Source organism: Neolamprologus brichardi, chromosome 7, assembly GCF_056152115.1.
Source record: "Neolamprologus brichardi isolate AB-2024 chromosome 7, ASM5615211v1, whole genome shotgun sequence".
Classification (NCBI taxonomy): domain Eukaryota; kingdom Metazoa; phylum Chordata; class Actinopteri; order Cichliformes; family Cichlidae; genus Neolamprologus; species Neolamprologus brichardi.
In genome coordinates this window covers 56594666-56612591 of record NC_142110.1, presented here as the reverse complement: position 1 = coordinate 56612591, position 17926 = coordinate 56594666, and the positions used below count along the sequence as shown (strand labels likewise).

The window sequence follows — 17926 nt, the reverse complement described above, 5'->3', positions numbered from 1 at the left end:
GAATTCAAAATCCTGCTCCTCACATACAAGGTCTTAAATAATCAGGCCCCATCTTATCTTAATGACCTTGTAGTACCATATCACCCTATTAGAGCACTTCGCTCTCGCTCTGCAGGCCTACTTGTTGTTCCTAGAGTATTTAAAAGTAGAATGGGAGGGAGAGCCTTCAGTTTTCAGGCCCCTCTTCTGTGGAACCAGCTTCCAGTTTGGATTCGGGAGACAGACACTATCTCTACTTTTAAGATTAGGCTTAAAACTTTCCTTTTTGCTAAAGCATATAGTTAGGGCTGGACCAGGTGACCCTGAATCCTCCCTTAGTTATGCTGCAATAGATGTAGGCTGCCGGGGGATTCCCATGATGCATTGAGTTTTTCCTTTCCAGTCACCTTTCTCACTCACTATGTGTTAATAGACCTCTCTGTATTGAATCGTATCTGTTATTAATCTCTGTCTCTCTTCCACAGCATGTCTTTATCCTGTCTTCCTTCTCTCACCCCAACCGGTCGCAGCAGATGGCCGCCCCTCCCTGAGCCTGGTTCTGCCGGAGGTTTCTTCCTGTTAAAAGGGAGTTTTTCCTTCCCACTGTCGCCAAAGTGCTTGCTCATAGGGGGTCATATGATTGTTGGGCTTTTCTCTGTATCTATGAAGCGCCTTGAGGCGACATTTGTTGTGATTTGGCGCTATATAAATAAAATTGAATTGAATTGAATTGAATTGAATTGAATACTTAATATATTATCATGCTGTTTACAACTACATGAATGTACTATTGCTGTGATTTATTACTGTTACTGAAGGTCCGCGGCTCTGAACCGTAGTAAAGGGACCTCTGGCTAATACGGTGGGTTCTGTGTCGGGCTCGTAGCCGAAAACTAGCTTTACTTTGTTGTCTGGGTCAACTTTGCTAGCAGAGACAGAGAGAGGCGTTAAAAGGCTGCTCCAACAGAACTTATTGTTTCAGAGGAAAACAGGAACACGGTGTACAGTCGAGTCTTAATAGCTTACTTACAACTGGGCTCGTCAGGCACTCTTCTTGGCTGCAGTGGTTATTATTATATTTACATGCTTCCAGCTCCCGTTTTTGCTCGATGACAGCTCGTACTTTTCCTTTTTCTCCCTCCCTCGCTCACAGACACATAACGGGTATGGCAGTCCATTCTCCCTGCAGCACGGACTACACTGCCTATGATGCTACATTCTTTAGAGCTATACCTGTAGCATTCTGCCTGTTAGCCTAGCACAACAACAACAAAAAGGCCTCTCTCACCCAGGAAACACGCAGAGAGAGAGCGTCACCCTGTAACCATGGCAACCGTAACGCTGCCTGGAACAACAGAACGTAGCTGTCAAACAAAACCCAAACAGTCCTGACCCGCCACAATATAAAACAGGGAAGTACCGCCGTGTAATCCATTTATTTCAACAAAGTAACTGTATTCTAAATACCACCTTTTTAAACGGTAACTATAACGGAATACAGTTACTCATATTTTGTATTTTAAATACGTAACGGCGGTACATGTATTCCGTTACTCCCCAACACTGTACATATCTAAATGTGGGAAGTCACACTGCATTTTAGTTTGGCGTCTTGAGCATCCATTATCATTTATAATTTCTCCTTCTAGGTTGAAGCTGTTAATTTAGGACTTTTTTTCCCCTACAAACATGTTTGTATTTTATTGTGTGTATTATGTTATAGTAAATCTTTCGTAACATTTGTTTTGTAAGTGCTATACATATAATGTTTAATATTATCAGAAGTAGCAACTATGAGAACTCCTGGACATAAAAAAGTATTATCAGATCATGTAGTTTTTATTACATATTTTGGAAAACAAACATATGGGGGATCTTTTTCTATTTTAGTCAAGACTGTGGGATCAAAATACATTCAGTTAAGTGGGCTGCTGATGACATGTGGTTGCTTAAATCTAAATCAACACATAAGGAATTAACAGAAGACGCCATTTTTCAATCTGCCTTTGAAATGTGATGTCTGGAGGTCAATATAAAGAAGCAGCTGACGCATTCTTTCTGTTTTTATCTCCTTCTGAAGAGCTCAGGACCTCTTCACCGCAGCTGTTCAAACACCTGATCCCCACTTTAAATTTTCACTCCACACTAGCTTCTAGTAACACCAGCTCCATCTTCAACACCATCATATGTCATCACGGCAAAAGTCTGTGAGGATAACCTGGGATGGATGTCAACTCAGACATTTAACCTTGCTGTACAGAATGAGTCACTCTGAACTGAGCTCTCTGAATTAAAGAAAGCATTTTCTCTGTCACACACAAGTAATTTAAGTTGACCTGAACACACCAGCTTTAGTCCCTTGGTGACCAGAACCAATCCCTTTTTCCCTTCTCCTTCTACTTTATCTGTAGAGCCAGACCCTGAGTCATTCCCTTGACCCATTCATGTATGTAAATATTACTATCCGTCACCATCTTTAGAACAGCCTCTCTCAGCACCACATGCAGACACACACACAGACAAACACATATATACACTCAAGTCGCTGCAAAAAATATGCATAAATGGGGAAGTGGGGAGGGGAGAAAGACAAGTAACCTTTGATCTGGTTAACTGCAGCGCAGCAGAGGGGTTTGGTTCTCTTACACCGGGTAATTAGGCTGTCACTCAGTAGACTGCTGCTGCATTTGTGTTTGCGAATGAGCTCGTGCAGCAAGGCGGGTGACCAGTTGATTGCCTTGGTGACCTTCAGCCCTAAAGAAAGCAGGTATTCCAGAGCTGATCTACAGAGAACCATCCCTGTTCCTATTAATCCCATTGCACTGAAATTTGCTGCAATTCAAATCAGAGCCTAAACAGAGGGTGCTCGCAAGATCCTCAATGAATAGGAGGTAATAGAGCTAATGAACTAAAATAATTATTCAAACCCATTTCTAGACATAAAAAGCCCACAAGTATTATTTTAGCTTTCACAAATATAGTATTGACGACCCATAAAACATAGAACATAGAACACTGTAAAAGATATACATACATTAAACATTAAAGTAAAATACAAACTTGTGCTCATCTAATGAATATACTTCAGTGCTTAGCACATAGCACTAAGAACAATAACAAATAGGGCTGCCACGATTAGTCGACTAGTCACGATTACGTCGACTATTCAAATCGTCGATGACTAATTTAATACTCGATGCGTCGTTGGAAGCTTTGTAAGATCCCAAAAGATGCAGTAATAATATTATCATAAAGGTCAATCAAATGGACCAATATGGCAAGGCCATGATGATCCACTTGGTAATCTTTCTTGGCCTTCAGACAACAATTCTGATGGCTAAAGATCCAAACGGGACAGGCAGAAAAGAAAAAAAAAGAAAAAAAAGAAACTGCAATAAATATTTGTGTTTTTAATATGTTTGTTTTTGTTCCCCTACTTTACACCTCTTGCATCTAATAGCGAGTCGAGTTAATGCCCCCTCCTTCTTTCTCGGTGGTAAACTGTCTTAATTAGCGCCAAATCGTGCAGGGAAAAATGAGGAGCAGTGCAGGAGTGCAGGAGAGACAGACAGAGCCGCACTGAGACCAGCAATTACTCAAGGGAAGGAACCAAGCATACGGTTCCCACTCAGTGAATCAGGGCGAGCAGAGAACACGCTCCTAATGATTCCATACAAAACTAATTAAAAACCTCTCTCTGTTTCAAATACAGCCTAATCCCACTCACAGGTTCTGATCATTCATACAGAAGCGGCTACTTAGAAAAGATCATGTTGTTCATACCAAAACTCTTTTTCCCCCCTCAAACACTTGTGTTCCTCAGACTCAGTCTTTACAGTGGTCCTAGAATGTGTATAAGAGTTGAGGGTTCATACATTATCTTTTTTTCTATTGTAACTGATTTGTGGACAGCTCTTTTATGCAGCCAGACTAACCTCATTAATGGATTATCAGTTTTCAGCACAGTGGTTGTTAGTAAAATGAACAAAATATACAGGGCATTCCAATTAATTCTTTCCTAAACTCCTCCCTCAAATGCTAATTTTTTAACCACAGTTTAGCAGCTGTAAGTACACGCAGTGAACCTGTTGGATTTGAATTTGTCCACATGTTTTGTTGACAGATTTTCTGTGTAAAGACAAAAATAGGTTCAATAAACACAAAAATGAGCAAAGCTGGAATGGTTATGGTAAGAAGAAGCTATCTTTTATATTTCTTTTTCTTTTCTTTTTTTTTTTTTTTTTACAGCAAATTAGCTTACTACAGTGATCACATTATACACCCAAGGCTAAGGATATCATTAATGGTGGATAAAGGAAAAAAAGCTTTGAATACTTACCTCTATTTTGATCCGGGGAAACCATGCATGTGTGTCAACTACAAAAAGAAGCCTGTCCCCAAGTAAGTGGCTTGAATACTGTGTTAATTTTTGAGCCATCTAATTGTTTTTATTGTTAGTTGTTCAATCTTGGCGATCCAGGCTTTAGACATGTTGGGGCTCTTTGAAAACATAGTGGAACAAATAGCAGCAGTGTTGCTCAAAACAGTCTTGTTGTTATTATTATTGTGTGTGTGCACGCGCGCATTTGGGGGGGCTGTTGTCATTTTACCTGCATTTGAAAAGGTGGCAAAATCTTCACAGGCCTGTCAGCACAACAATCCCTGAACTCCAGTCAGATTCTTGACAGATATTCTATTTCTCTTGACATTTAACTCTCTTTTATTTTTGACATACTTTTTTCTCTATTCCTCCCTTCCATCCATTGTCTCCAACCAGGGCTCCGCAAATCTTTGGATGACGGGAAGGGAATGGGTCAGCATTCACTCTGGGTTCTTGACTAGCTTAGTATTAGCATGCTGTCTATGCAGCCAAAATTCTGTTAGCAGCATAATACAGCTGTTTATATCCACACTGTACAGTGTGCTGCTATTGTCCTCCTCTGACCCATAAACTGAAATCAGCAAATTGGAACAGGAACCAATCAGCGGGTTCGATAGACAAGCAGACTAACAATTCTGAGGAACTGGACTACTGGGAACTGATTCTCTACAAGAATCACAACCGGTTCTTGATTCCGATCCCTGCTTGCCAAGATCTAGATATGCTCACCACTCAGTTTGGTTCAGTTCAATGTTAATTATCTAGCGCCAAATCACAACAGCAACAGCATGAAGGTTCTTTATATTTTAAGGTAGAGACCCTATAACAATACAGAGAAAACCCCGACAGTCAAGTGACCCCCTTTAAACAAGTACTTGGCGACAGTGGGAAGGATACACTTGGTTTTAACAGGAAACCTGAAACAGAACCAGGCTCAGGGAGGGAAGAAAAACATGGTGGAGAATTCCGAGATTTATAATTACTGATTAAATGCAGAGTGGCTTATAAACAGATAATTACTGAAAAAAATGTGAGTAAAGAAGAAATAGTTTTGACCCTTATCTTAAAAGTAGAGAGGGTGTCTGTCTCCCCAATCCAATCTGGGAGCTGGTTCAACAGAAGAGGGACCTATGGTACTTAAATAATGCTAATAATGAGGGGCCAAATAAAAGTGTGCAAAAAATATCAGCCTGACACCACTACCTGCTTGAATCTTTGATACAAGGTGAGATAGATCTATGCACTCAAGATTTTGTTTTGTTTTGTGTTTTGGGGGGCAGAATCCCACCCTGCCATCCAAATATTGTATCAGAAAGATGTTGTCCATCTGCTTAAAGGTTTGACATGTATGTTCAGAGATACCCTCCTACATATCTTGCCTATATTGAGTGGTTATTTGAGTTACTGGGTTCTTTTATCAGCTTGAAGCAGTCTGGCCATTCTCCTCTGACCTCTGACATCAACATGGCATTTTCACCCAGAGAACTGCCGGATATTTTCTGTTTTTTTTGAGACCAGATGGATGAGCAGAAAAATATTCAAACCAGCCTGTGTAGCACTTACAAATATGCTACATTCAAAGTCTCTTAAATTAACTTCATTCTGATGCTTGGTCTGAACTTCAGCTGGTCATCCTGACTGTGTATATGTATAAATACATTGATTTACTGACATGTGATTGGCTGATTAGCCATTTGCTTTAGCAAATAGATCAATAGGTGTGCCTAATGAAGTGACCGGTGGGTGGAAACTAATTCATCGTACAGATGTTTTGAAGTAGAAAACAGTACATACAAAACTGATTTTTAAGCCAGGCTGTCAACATTCTTTTCAGTGCCATTTAGTTGGGTATTGAAACGTCAGAGTTTATCGGGATTCATTTGCTTTATTTAAAAAAAATCTTATTTGTGTTTTTTCACAGAATTAAGATCAACTCGTTACTCTTTTCTATGACAGATTGAACTCTAGAATGGATCATTTTGGTTCCCAGACAGACTAGCTTTGATGAACCCCTGCCTTACCACTGGGAGGCTGACATTTATGGTTGAAATTGAAATGTCTCAACAGCAACAAAATGGATTGCTATGAGACTTGGCGCAGACATTCACATCCTCTCTGACATTAACATTTAGCTCAAAACACCACCGTAACCTCAGAGCCACTATTCAAACTGATTTATTAATAGGGCATTATTAAAAACATCAAACCAAAGTCACTTACTTAGAGATTATACATTATTGATGATCACAGATAAAAATACAATAGGAAAATAAATAGTAAGATTACACTAAAAATACCACAACAACACTGCATAGAGAACAAATAGAAACAAATAAAAGAGAGTGGTTAATAATTTATTCATGATTTTCTTCATGACTAAGATTAAGTGACAAACTACAAACTGCAGCAGAGTTTGGAACCAACAATGGAAAATGAATAATCACAATGAATTTTAACAGGGACTGTTGAAATGACTTTTAGCATGGCTGTTTTAAGTAAAACAGAGTAAAATCAGCAAATATTAATGATATTAATTAATTCAAGCAGTAACCACCAATACTAACAAATGAAGCCATGAAGCAGAAGTACCAAAAAGTGTCACTCGTGTTGGGCCCCAGTTTAAAATGTGCCAAGAAATAGCATGTTTACAACCTAGTACAAGAAATTGACCTGTTCTCTATGGACATTTCCCCCCTTCCTAACATCCAGGGAGGCTAATTCAAGTTACTGACCTGGACCTCTTGACTGTGTTTATGCATCTAATGCCTTTTAAAGCTTTTTTTAATGAAACTACTTGGCAAATGAAATAGCTTGCACAGTCAATGTGGTACTGGTCGTCTAAGAAATTAGTGGTTCACCTTTTGTAACTAAATCTCTGTATATGATTATACTGTTACTTAGCACTAATTAACAGGTACAGTATGTGTATCTGTATGATCCATCTGTGCAATTTTTGAGCGCAGCTTGTTTACCAAGCCTGTTAGTATTACCTGATATCTTAGAAGTCCATCGTCTCTTACAAACATAACTTCTTGGTTCAAAACGGCAACATGGTGGTGGCTCAAACATTATCCTTGAGGCTTCAAAAATGCTGTTGTCTCTGTATCTAGGTTCATGTTTTATATACAGTGTATGGTTTTACTTCCAACTTGCAGTGGTTCTTTGTCCCCCAGTTTAAGAACCACAGCTCCAGTCACTACTATTTGCTATTGCACTGCAAGGCTTATATCAACATATTAGGAACATATCACAAACTTCTTATATTAAGGTCATTTCCTCGATAGGGTGATAGAAAATGTCATCTTGCCAGAAAATATGTTCCCTTCAAAACCTATTTGCTATTGTAAATTACTTAAATATAATTTCTAAGAGACAGCACTGCTCTGATCATTCAAACACTTACACTGTTTTCTTCTAATAAAATCTCCATTACTGCACAGGAGATAACTCAGGTATGGCTGTGTATACAATGAGAAAGTAAACATTCTGCTCCTGCTGCTCCTGTCAGATGCAATAATTATTAATAGCGCCGGTCCCAAAGGGCAATTAATTTTCAGAGTTAGCACACCTCCCTTTCCCTCTGTCTCTGCCCGTCTGGGCTCATCAGTAAGCATAACCCTCTTATGGCTCAATTCTGACGAGCTGCTTCTATATGAGCCAGCTAGCGAATTGTGATGTCACGCCCATTGTCTGCCAATTACAATTCAATTTAGTATTCTGAATGCTCTGGAATGTGATTATGGGCAATAGATTGAGTGTGTGTGTGTGTGTGTGTATGTGTGTGTGTGTGTGTGTGTGTGTGAATGAGAGCGACAGAGGCAGAAAGTCTGACCAAGCAATCACTGTATGTAGAGATTTGTGCATTTTTCCACCGTTCACTTAGTACTTTTATATTCTGAAGTGGCCTCCAGTTTGTGTTCCTCCTCCCAGTCCTCTTGAGACTTTCCATAGTCAACTGGCTTAGCTTTTTCAGAGAGCGTGACATTTGCACCTCCCCACTGCCTTGCTAAGCCCAAACATTGAATACAACAGGCAACAACACACACAACACAGTGTTAACCAATAATACAAACACGCACATGTGCTTTAGCTGCAGGGACAGATGAACAGTCGGATAACATGGCTGCCTTTTATATGAATATGTCATATTGTCAGTAGCTTTTTAGCAGCTAAAATGTATGCTCCAGTGCCTTTAGTGCCTTAGGTACCAGTTAAGCATGTCTCAGATTGTAAAAAATAAAGACTTGAGGCAAATAACAAGGATCTCAAGCCCCCTAAGGGGAAAGTTCCATTTATTATTACTAGCATTGGTAGCGTTGATTCAGATCATTCATAGTGCATGCACAAAACTCCATGCCCATTCCAGTAATAATTACACCTAATTTCACTTTAATCTTGTCCAGACCGAAATACATACAACAACAAATCTTTGAACTCTGAATCACTATTGGTTGACTGTTTTTTCCATGACAACTACTTTCGGATGCAACATATTCTAAAAAAAAAAATCTGCTTGTGGTGTGATCCAATCTGCTTGTCTTCCTTCTTAAATGTCATTGGACATGCTTCTTGAACTTTCTAGAAAAGGCAAATGCGCATACAAGAACAATATTTTAGAAAAGAATTTCAGAATATTAAAGAATATTTTATCAATTAAACAAAAAAAAGAAAGACAACTTTGTTGTGAGACACATAGGATATGCATGAACACAAAGACCTCCTGCTATATAGACCATTTCTTCTCACACTAGGCTAACTAAGGCTACAGTTACACAAAGGAAAACAGTGGTTGGAGACCATGTGCAAAGAACTTGGATTTTCCTTGCCTCTGAAATGGTCACTTTGAAAATGTGGACAGGGAAGTCTGACAGCACTTGCGCAAACTAACTTTGGTTTGTCAAAATGATGATAAAAAACGGATAACATGGCTGTATGACTTGAATGGGGTCAAGTTGGCACTTACATGCAATCTGTTCACAATATTATCACAAATAACTCTGATAAATCGCAAATCTATTGCACAACATCAGAGGTATAGTGTTGTGTCAGAGACAGGGGTAGACTCACCACCAACAGACAGCAAGTCTCTCAGCCACAGCCTGGCTAGATCTAAATTTATAAATTAAAAAAAACAAAAAACAAAGATGCAGCTAGTTCACAAAGAGCAGCATAAAATTCCAGTTTAAAAATAAGGGAGAATATTGTACTATAGAAAATAATATAGGGTTGGTGCAGGTGCCTCTATAAAACAGTGTGGCAGTTTAAATAAATGAGAATTTGGTGAAGACGAATCAATATATTTAAGATAGGCCACATAATTTCCTCGGGGAATAATGAAGTATTCTGATTGTGATATAAGGGTGAAGTCTTCAGATAGAAATTGACTGAGACTCAGGCGCAGTGCAGGATTTATCCAGAGAAGAGCTTCTTTATTACAAACTATTCCTCCATATAAACCTGAAATTTATGTGTAATAGCTGAATGTACAATGTGTAAGACACAAAACACAGTTTACTGTCAGATGCTGAGCTTCGGCGTATTAATGAAGATACTGTTACTGTGCCAGGTGCATAAATGCATGCATCGCTCTGGGTTTTTCTGTACTGTGTCAAATTGACGGTAGCCTACTTATTTCGGTCAATATTACATACTATCATGGTGCGATTTGCTGGGAAGGATGGGATGTATTTCCCCCCTCTGGTGCACATGTCCCTGCCTCTCCTAAATTATCTTTTTTTATCCCCAGTAAGGATAAAAATATATCACCCCTTTGATTTTTCATGTAACAGTTTACAATGCAAACAAACTTTCACTTTCAGTGCTCACCATCCTGTCACAGTATAGACTGTTTTGACTTCTCATTTTACTACCAAGCACCTCTGTGTGAGAGTGTCAGACAGGGGTTTTTAATTTTAGCATGTTATACAATTTGTATTGCTGCATTTTAGAACAGTGTCTGAAGTAACAGTGCACACTACACTACCCCGAAACATACAGAGTCCTAAGTCTTGATAAAATGTAAGCACAAGCAAAGGGACACTCTTCAGTCAGTGCCATTATTCTGTTTGTCATAACCAGATCAGCTGTTTAAAAGAAACTATGAGTCATGCAATTGGTTTCTTTGCTGCAATAATGTGATCAAGATTTTTTGTTTTATAGGACAAGTTTTGACTAGAACACTGCTGTTTCAACCATGTTTGCTCTGTATCTTTCCTTTTTTCTTGTCATTTCCCAGAAGGATATTTCAATATTTCAAAGATATTAGGTTAGTTACTTTCTAGAGAACATTAAGCCAATGTGTGTTTACTGGGCAGCATAAAGAAAATCAGCAACTCTAAAGATAAAAAAAAACTGGTAGAAAAAAAAATAGCTAATGCCTAAAACCCCATGTGTTTTCAAAAATGTGTACAGAGGCTTAAAATGTATGGCCGCAAGACCAAAAACCAAAAATATGCTTCAGAAATATGTGTGCATGCAAACACACACTGTATACACAGAGTGAAATAGTGGAGTCCCAGCACTGTTGGGTCAGTTCCACTGAGACTTCGAAAAGTCTCAGCATGTCTAGTAATCAGGTATGATACTAAAAATAGGTTCTGCTACCTATTACACACACACGCACACACCCACACACTTTCTATTCTTTCTGTAATTCCCATCATAGCATAGGGCAGCCTTCATGTTTCCCTCTCACCAGATAACCAAACCGACATCATGACCAGCAGCTTTACAGCTGTGGCTCCAGCAAACATCAGCTGATACTAGAAATTAATATTAAATAAATTCTAACAACAGCTGATCAAGCTTTAACGTGCTGCTGTTGTTTAACGCGACATCAGCTGGTTTCCTTCTGGCGCAAAGTGGGCGATAAATAAACAAGAGAGAACAGCCGATCAGCTGATCGTTGATCAGTTTCATGATTGAAGTAGAAACAGGACAGGGAGGGGAGAGAATGAGAGAAGAAGAGGCAGCTGTGCAGCAAAGACACCCCAGATAGCAAGGAAACATTGAACAGATGTTGATTTTCCATCTGAACCATCAGAATCGTCAGGCTTGAAATGTCAACACAAAACCAATGTTGAAACAACATTGAAATACTGATGAAACCTGACACTGACATTGAAATAACATTGATTCACTGTTGTTCTGTCATCGTTGATTGTTGATCTATTTATAGTTGAGAAGGTGACAACAATCACGTTGAAAAACCATTGATTTATGGTTGAGCAAGAAATTACAGCTGCTACCACTTGGACTATTCCATAGCCCCCCCTCTCACAGTGGTACATCCCTTCAGGTAACCATTGTCTTGTACAGTAGAGCGGGACATTAGATTTACTCTCAGCGGAATTGACCGGAGAAGGCATCAGTTCATGCACTGCACTGGCCTGCACCACGATTAATATAAGGTAAGAATGAATGACTTTTGTTCTATTCGTTATTTCCATGGTTGCATTTGAATAACAGTAAAAAACAAACAAACTTGTTAATGTAAAGTTTCGGACAAAATGTGGGAGCCCGAAATTGTGTCTACTTTCATCTTACAATCCGGCAACAAATAAATTGCACTGCGAACAAAGTCAACAAAGAAAACATTTTCGTTTCATACTTTTCCGTTATATTCCCTTACAAAGCTAGCTTTAACGCTTCGGGGTTCCTTTGTTCTTGCCGTCGCCTCGGCGCTTGACCCAGACTTTCGCTCTGTAGTTGCTTTTTAGCATAGTACTACAAAAAATTGTAAATCTGTGATATATGATTGATAAACGTAAAGGTAACTGTATAAATGTGTTCAATGACTTTGTTACTTTTAATGATTGGAGAGCACCCGCTTTGATTCGCACTCAATTCAAACTTTACGTTGCACGCTCACCTAACTTTACGTTGCACGCTCACCTAACTTTACGATGCACGCTCACCTACCTTGCGTTTGCACCTTTTGTCCACACGTAAACTGCGTTTTATTATTTATTTATTAGTTTTTCGCCTCTCACTGCTTAAGCCATTAATCTTTCTGGAATTGTTTTTTTAAACAGATGCGACCTCACAAAAGATATTAGCTATGCTGTCAGACCTGACGACAGCTGTTAACGAACTCCGTGAGGAGGTCAGAGCCATCCGCCATCCCTGCTGCAATGAATCGGTAGATGCTGGGGTACTGCCTCTGGATTTGCCCTTGCACAACATTGAGGAGCTAAACAATGCAGAGGCAGCTCTTCAATCATAAGAGGCAAATAAGGCAATGGTAAGTATATAAAGGTTATGTACACTTTGTAACTATAAAGTGTAATAGCTGTCAGATGTGATTTAAATACATAACAACGGCCTGTTGATTAAACACACAAGCCCTTGCATACACATTTAAGACATGAGACACGCTAATTCCATCTCTTAAAATGTGTCTATAGGTGAGACGCTTTGCCTTGATTGGAGGGACCACACTGGAGGTGCGAGTCCGCCGTGTAATGGCTTATGCCATTACAAACGAGCTGGCCTCGGCACTCAACTGGGCAGGAAAAAAACCAAGGACCAGACAAAGCAAAAAATGGCATTTAAAGATACAGCGCTCTGCAAATGCATATATGGTGGTAAGTTTTACAGTTTTTTTGCTATATTACTTTGTCTTTCTTAATAACAAGACTTTCATGTCCGGTTAATCTGGAGATGGAGTCTTTGGTCTTTGGCTTGTTTAGTCCTCGGGTTGTAGTTGTACAGCCCGAGGACCCCATGTTTATTTTGTTTTAAAGGATACACAGCACACCATGCTAAGACTTATCACTTATCACAGCTCATAGCTCTTTGGGAATCAAATGCGGCAGTTTGCAGATTTACGCCTGGTGACTTTCATGTTTATCAGCCTAGGAGTTTACATACTTTCTCCCCACTGAAGACAGTTAACAAGAGCTTATTCATGTGCTCTAATTCACTTTTTTTGTTTGTGTGTGTGTATTTTTTTCCTAGATGGCCTGACGCAGCAGTTAGGGGCAAACTCTATGTCCAAGTTTGTCTTTGCACAAGCAGTGCAGAAATGGCTCCGATACGCCCCAGATCGTATGGGTATGGGTGGTGCAGGACACACATCATGCATCCCCATCCCAGAGTAAAAAATTACAAACTTCTGTGAAACATATAAATGTAAATAGGAAACTGTCTTTTAATAAAGTATTTAGCAAACGAAACATGCCTATTGACCCTTTTTTGTTTATTTTTTTTCTCTGTTACATCACATGCAATGCTTTCTTATTTTAGGATATTAATATTGACATGATACATTGTGAGACATTTGTTGTTGTTTTTTTTATAAAGGGTGTCCAATTTGAGGAATAAGTACAATTATGTGTTTAGGTGGTTTAAGTATTGATGGAAACATGCAGTAGTTTAGTATTGGTTAAAATACCTATAAAGAAAGGTAGATTTCCAGTCATGATTTAACTGTTGTTTTAATAAAAAGCAACTGTGCGAAAGAGGTGGAAAATCAACACCATAGCTCAACAGTGTTTCAATATCAGAATCTGACATTGTTTCAATGTCAGGTTTCAACATTGATTCAACATCAAAACCTGACGTTGTTTCAACATTAAAAAAGGGTGCAAGAGTGACGTTAGGTCAACGTTACACTTCAACGTTGATTCAATGACGTCGCCTGATATTGACTCAACGTTGTTTCAATGTTTCCTTGCTATCTGGGACAGAATAACTCCAGCTTTGTGTCTTTTTCATTGCAGCTGAAGTCCGGGACAAACTGTGTCTTTTCACCTCAATACCAAACGCGCAATATTTTCTCTGAATACGAGACGATTCTGTTTTTTATGGGATGGTTGGAAACTCTAATAATTAACCTTATGAACAAAATAAAGCTCAACATCTTCATAGCACCCACCCAGCTGTATAGAAACTCCGTCATGCTAGCTAGTACGCAGTATGAAAAAGTCGAGTCGCAGTATGAGTTATTGTAACTGACAGTAAAAAGTCAGCACAACGAAAATAAACTCCACCTAAACTTGGTTTATATCTGACTCAGATAGACTGCAGGTCATAACTTCTTACCTGAAGTTCAGTTCACCTGACACTCGGACCAGCGGCTGCCTCGGGTCTCTGCTCCTCCTCCTGCCTCCCCTTTCCCTCATCCACCTGCTGCCTCCACCACTTGCTAATGTTACTGAATCGGTGGAAGCTCTGCGATAGCCACCACACGAAGTAACGAGTAACGACCCTATCTAAATCCCAGTAACGACTAACGCGTTCCTGATTTTGGCATAATAACTAGTTACCGTGCTCGTTACCACAATAATAACGTAGTTACTGTAACTGTAACGCGTTACTTAATAACGCGTTAGTCCCAACACTGATTACAACTCACTGCGAACATTTGGAAAGCAGTGCTCCTTACCTTAAATAACACGGACTTCATCAGAGTAGCACCGAGGTGTTTCCTACACATGCACTGTACTTTGTGATTTATTTGTATTTTTTTATGACAGCACGAATGATTTACCTTTGGACAGTTGCTCACTCTTATTACAAATGTTCAGTTAGGGCTGGTTCTTCAGGTCAGGTTATGTTTCCTATACTATATACTATCCTGTTCCTCCTCTTTCAGGCCTTAGTGTTGCTCAGCTGACCATTCATTCTTTTTAAGATTTTACCAGGCTTTCTATTTGGTCACACCTTAAGTTTTTTGGTATCTCTGTAGAATAAGTTTTGGTTTTTCAGCTAATGATGGTCTCCCTATTCATACTCAGAATCATATTCCGTTTTATTTATATAGTGTCAAATCACAACAGTCACCTCAAGATGCTTTATATTTTAAGACCTTACAATAATACAGAGAAAACACCAACAATCAAATGACCTACTATGAACAAGCACTTGGCGACAGTGGGAAGAAAAAACTTCCTTTTAACAGAAACCTGTAGCAGAACCAGGCTCAGAGAGAAGGCAGCCATCTTTTGCTACTGGCTTGGGGTGAGGAGAGAAAGACAGGACAAAAGACATAATGCGAAAGAGAGCCAGAGAATAATAATAACTAACAATTAAATGCGGCAATTGCAGCATAACTAAGGGAGGACCCAGAATCACCTGATTCGGCCCTAACTATATGCTTTATCAAAAAGGAACGTTTTAAGTCTAATCTTGTCTGTCTCCTGTTCCACAGAAAGCTGGCACACTGAAATCTGAAGGCTCTGCCTCCTATTCTACATTTACATACTCTAGGAACCACAAGTAAGCCAGCAGTCTGAGAGTGCTCTATGGGAGTGATATAGTACTATGAAGTCTTTAACATAAGATATAGCCTGATTATTCAAGACCTTGTTTATAAGGAGATGGAAGCCAGTGAAGAGAAGCCAAAATGTCCAAAGAGATGCCACTTGCACTGACATGCTTTTGGACCTCATATGTAAAATGATAGTGAAAAGCTATAAAATACAAATTCAACTTTTTGAATCAATTTCAGATATTATGGCTGCTTCATTTGTCATGGAACAACGAGGGGACCAATCTCATATGACCATGAAAGTGTTTGTCAGTCATTACATTTGAGGTTCTGAAAGTGGGGGGACTATGTATAAAAAATGTTTAATTCTGAAACATTTTTTATGTGTTATGTGTTGGATTTAAAATCCACTGTGGTGGCGTACAGCGGCAAAAATACAAAAATCTGTACTGATCCTATAACTGTAGGTTATGGAAGGTGCAGAAAAGAACAATAACCATTGCCGAATAATAACTTCATTAGCTGCAGTGCATGACAGTTGAACTTATTTCCTATTTCTCTTTGACCCATTCATCCAAACCAACCTCCTCAATACACCAACTTTCTGCCTGTATAACAGTGTACCCTGACCACTGGAAGGTGAAGTTACAGTGACAAGTAACAATGGTTTCTGGGAAGGAGGCTTTAGGAGTATTGCACCAACAAAATAATGACTGCAGCCTATCTTTCATTCATGTGCCACAGAGTACGTTCTAATGAATAACCCATTTAAAAGGAGTTTGTGACTCTCCCCGCATACTCCAGCTACTTAAATCCCATTTGTTTGCTATAATGAGCAAAAGTGCACAGACTGTCTACGCACACATATGAGAGCATATAGAAGCGTCTGTCCTTTAGGGACACAAGGCTTGCTCTGCCAACAGTAAAACAAAGGTAAAGAGAGACTCTTTTTTCCCTGTGGCACACACACTGAGGATATGGCAATTTGTGAGCTTTCGCCAGAAGGAAAAGAGAGGGAAAATCACAAGTAACTACAACACTTTTTGAAAATAAAAAATAATCTCTACTTGAGGCAGGCTGAACTGTGGCACATAAAACTCTAAGAGCCATGAATAAGTGTTTTTCTGTTAGTGAAAGGAAGCATAACCACTTTAGCACACTTGAAGAGATTTCAGAAAAAAGAAATAGCCCAGTTGACACACATTTTAAACACATTAACAGATAAAGTGAGTTATTACAGGCAGACGAAGTGAGACCAGGCTGATGTTACTGCACAGCTGTTCTGGTTCAGTAAGTGTAAAGTACAGCAAAAGACCTATACAGTGACTGTGTGGTGGCGTGTCATGACAACACTCTTTTAAATGGGGTTACAAACAAAAGGAGGGAAAACACAACACGGGAGAAACAAGAATAGTGGTGATAGAGTGGTCCTCCTCTTGTCCATATTCTGCTTTTGTGAAAGAAAAACTGCTTTATCCTTGCTCCTTCTCTCTGGAGAGCAGTAAAGGAAGGAGCAGCTGAAATGGGGAGAGTGGTGTGGGAGAGAAAGACAGGGAATAACGTTATCCTTGGGATGGATTAGGGATCAGTAAAAGACAGTATCTCTGAGAACAGACATGGTGATAGGCGTGAAATAAACGAACAGATAAATCAAGAGGGGGAAGACAGTGGAAAAAAAAAACATGTCCTGAGGATATTGGAGGCGAGCAGCTCTATCAACATGACAAGCTCCTGGGGAAATGTTGTCCTCTCAGCCTGGAGATGCACTGCATCTCTGAGGGAAGCAGAGAGAGAGGAAGTCAAGCTTTGCTCAGCACTGAGGGAATTCCTTTATGCATCACCATTTTCTGCTTCTATCACTCAAAGGAGGAAGCGTAAGCAGCAGACACAAGGACATTTTAAATGTAACTCTGTTCATCCCAAAATTTAACAATTTAGTTACACGCTGTACATGCATCCATTAAGACTGAGTGAAGATTCAAGCGAACATTATATATCTCTGGCAAGCTGTGAATAATAGCAGTCAAGGACCAAATCACTCCTCATGCACTTGTTTAAATGATCAGAAGGACAAACCTTTTTGAAAATAATACTCATGTCTCCTATTACAGCTGTGATTTGGCGCTATATAGAATAAAACTGAATTAAAGAAACAAAGCATATCAGGTGGTTTTCACCCCCTTTCTATGCAGGATCACTGTTTAGACTGGCATATTAATGCACTGTTCATTTCAGGACAATTTGGGCCATCTTTAAAAGTTTTCATTGCTCTTACATACTACGGTTGAGCACCAAACTCTACTTACTATTTTTTAGGGTACTAAAAGACAGCTTTCAGTACCACGGTGCATATG

At 39.3% G+C, this 17926-nt stretch overlaps 1 protein-coding gene and 1 long non-coding RNA gene across 4 annotated transcripts in view; one reads left to right on the top strand and one right to left on the bottom strand.

The window, feature by feature from the left end:
* The window catches only part of ttc28 (tetratricopeptide repeat domain 28), a 149660-nt gene that overhangs the window by 92275 nt on the left and 39459 nt on the right, over window positions 1-17926 (bottom strand). The window lies entirely within an intron of this gene.
* On the top strand, window positions 11606-12848 carry LOC148102237 (uncharacterized). Its single transcript, XR_015719368.1, has 3 exons — window positions 11606-11769; window positions 12394-12602; window positions 12766-12848. It is a non-coding gene; the product is annotated as an uncharacterized LOC148102237 (long non-coding RNA).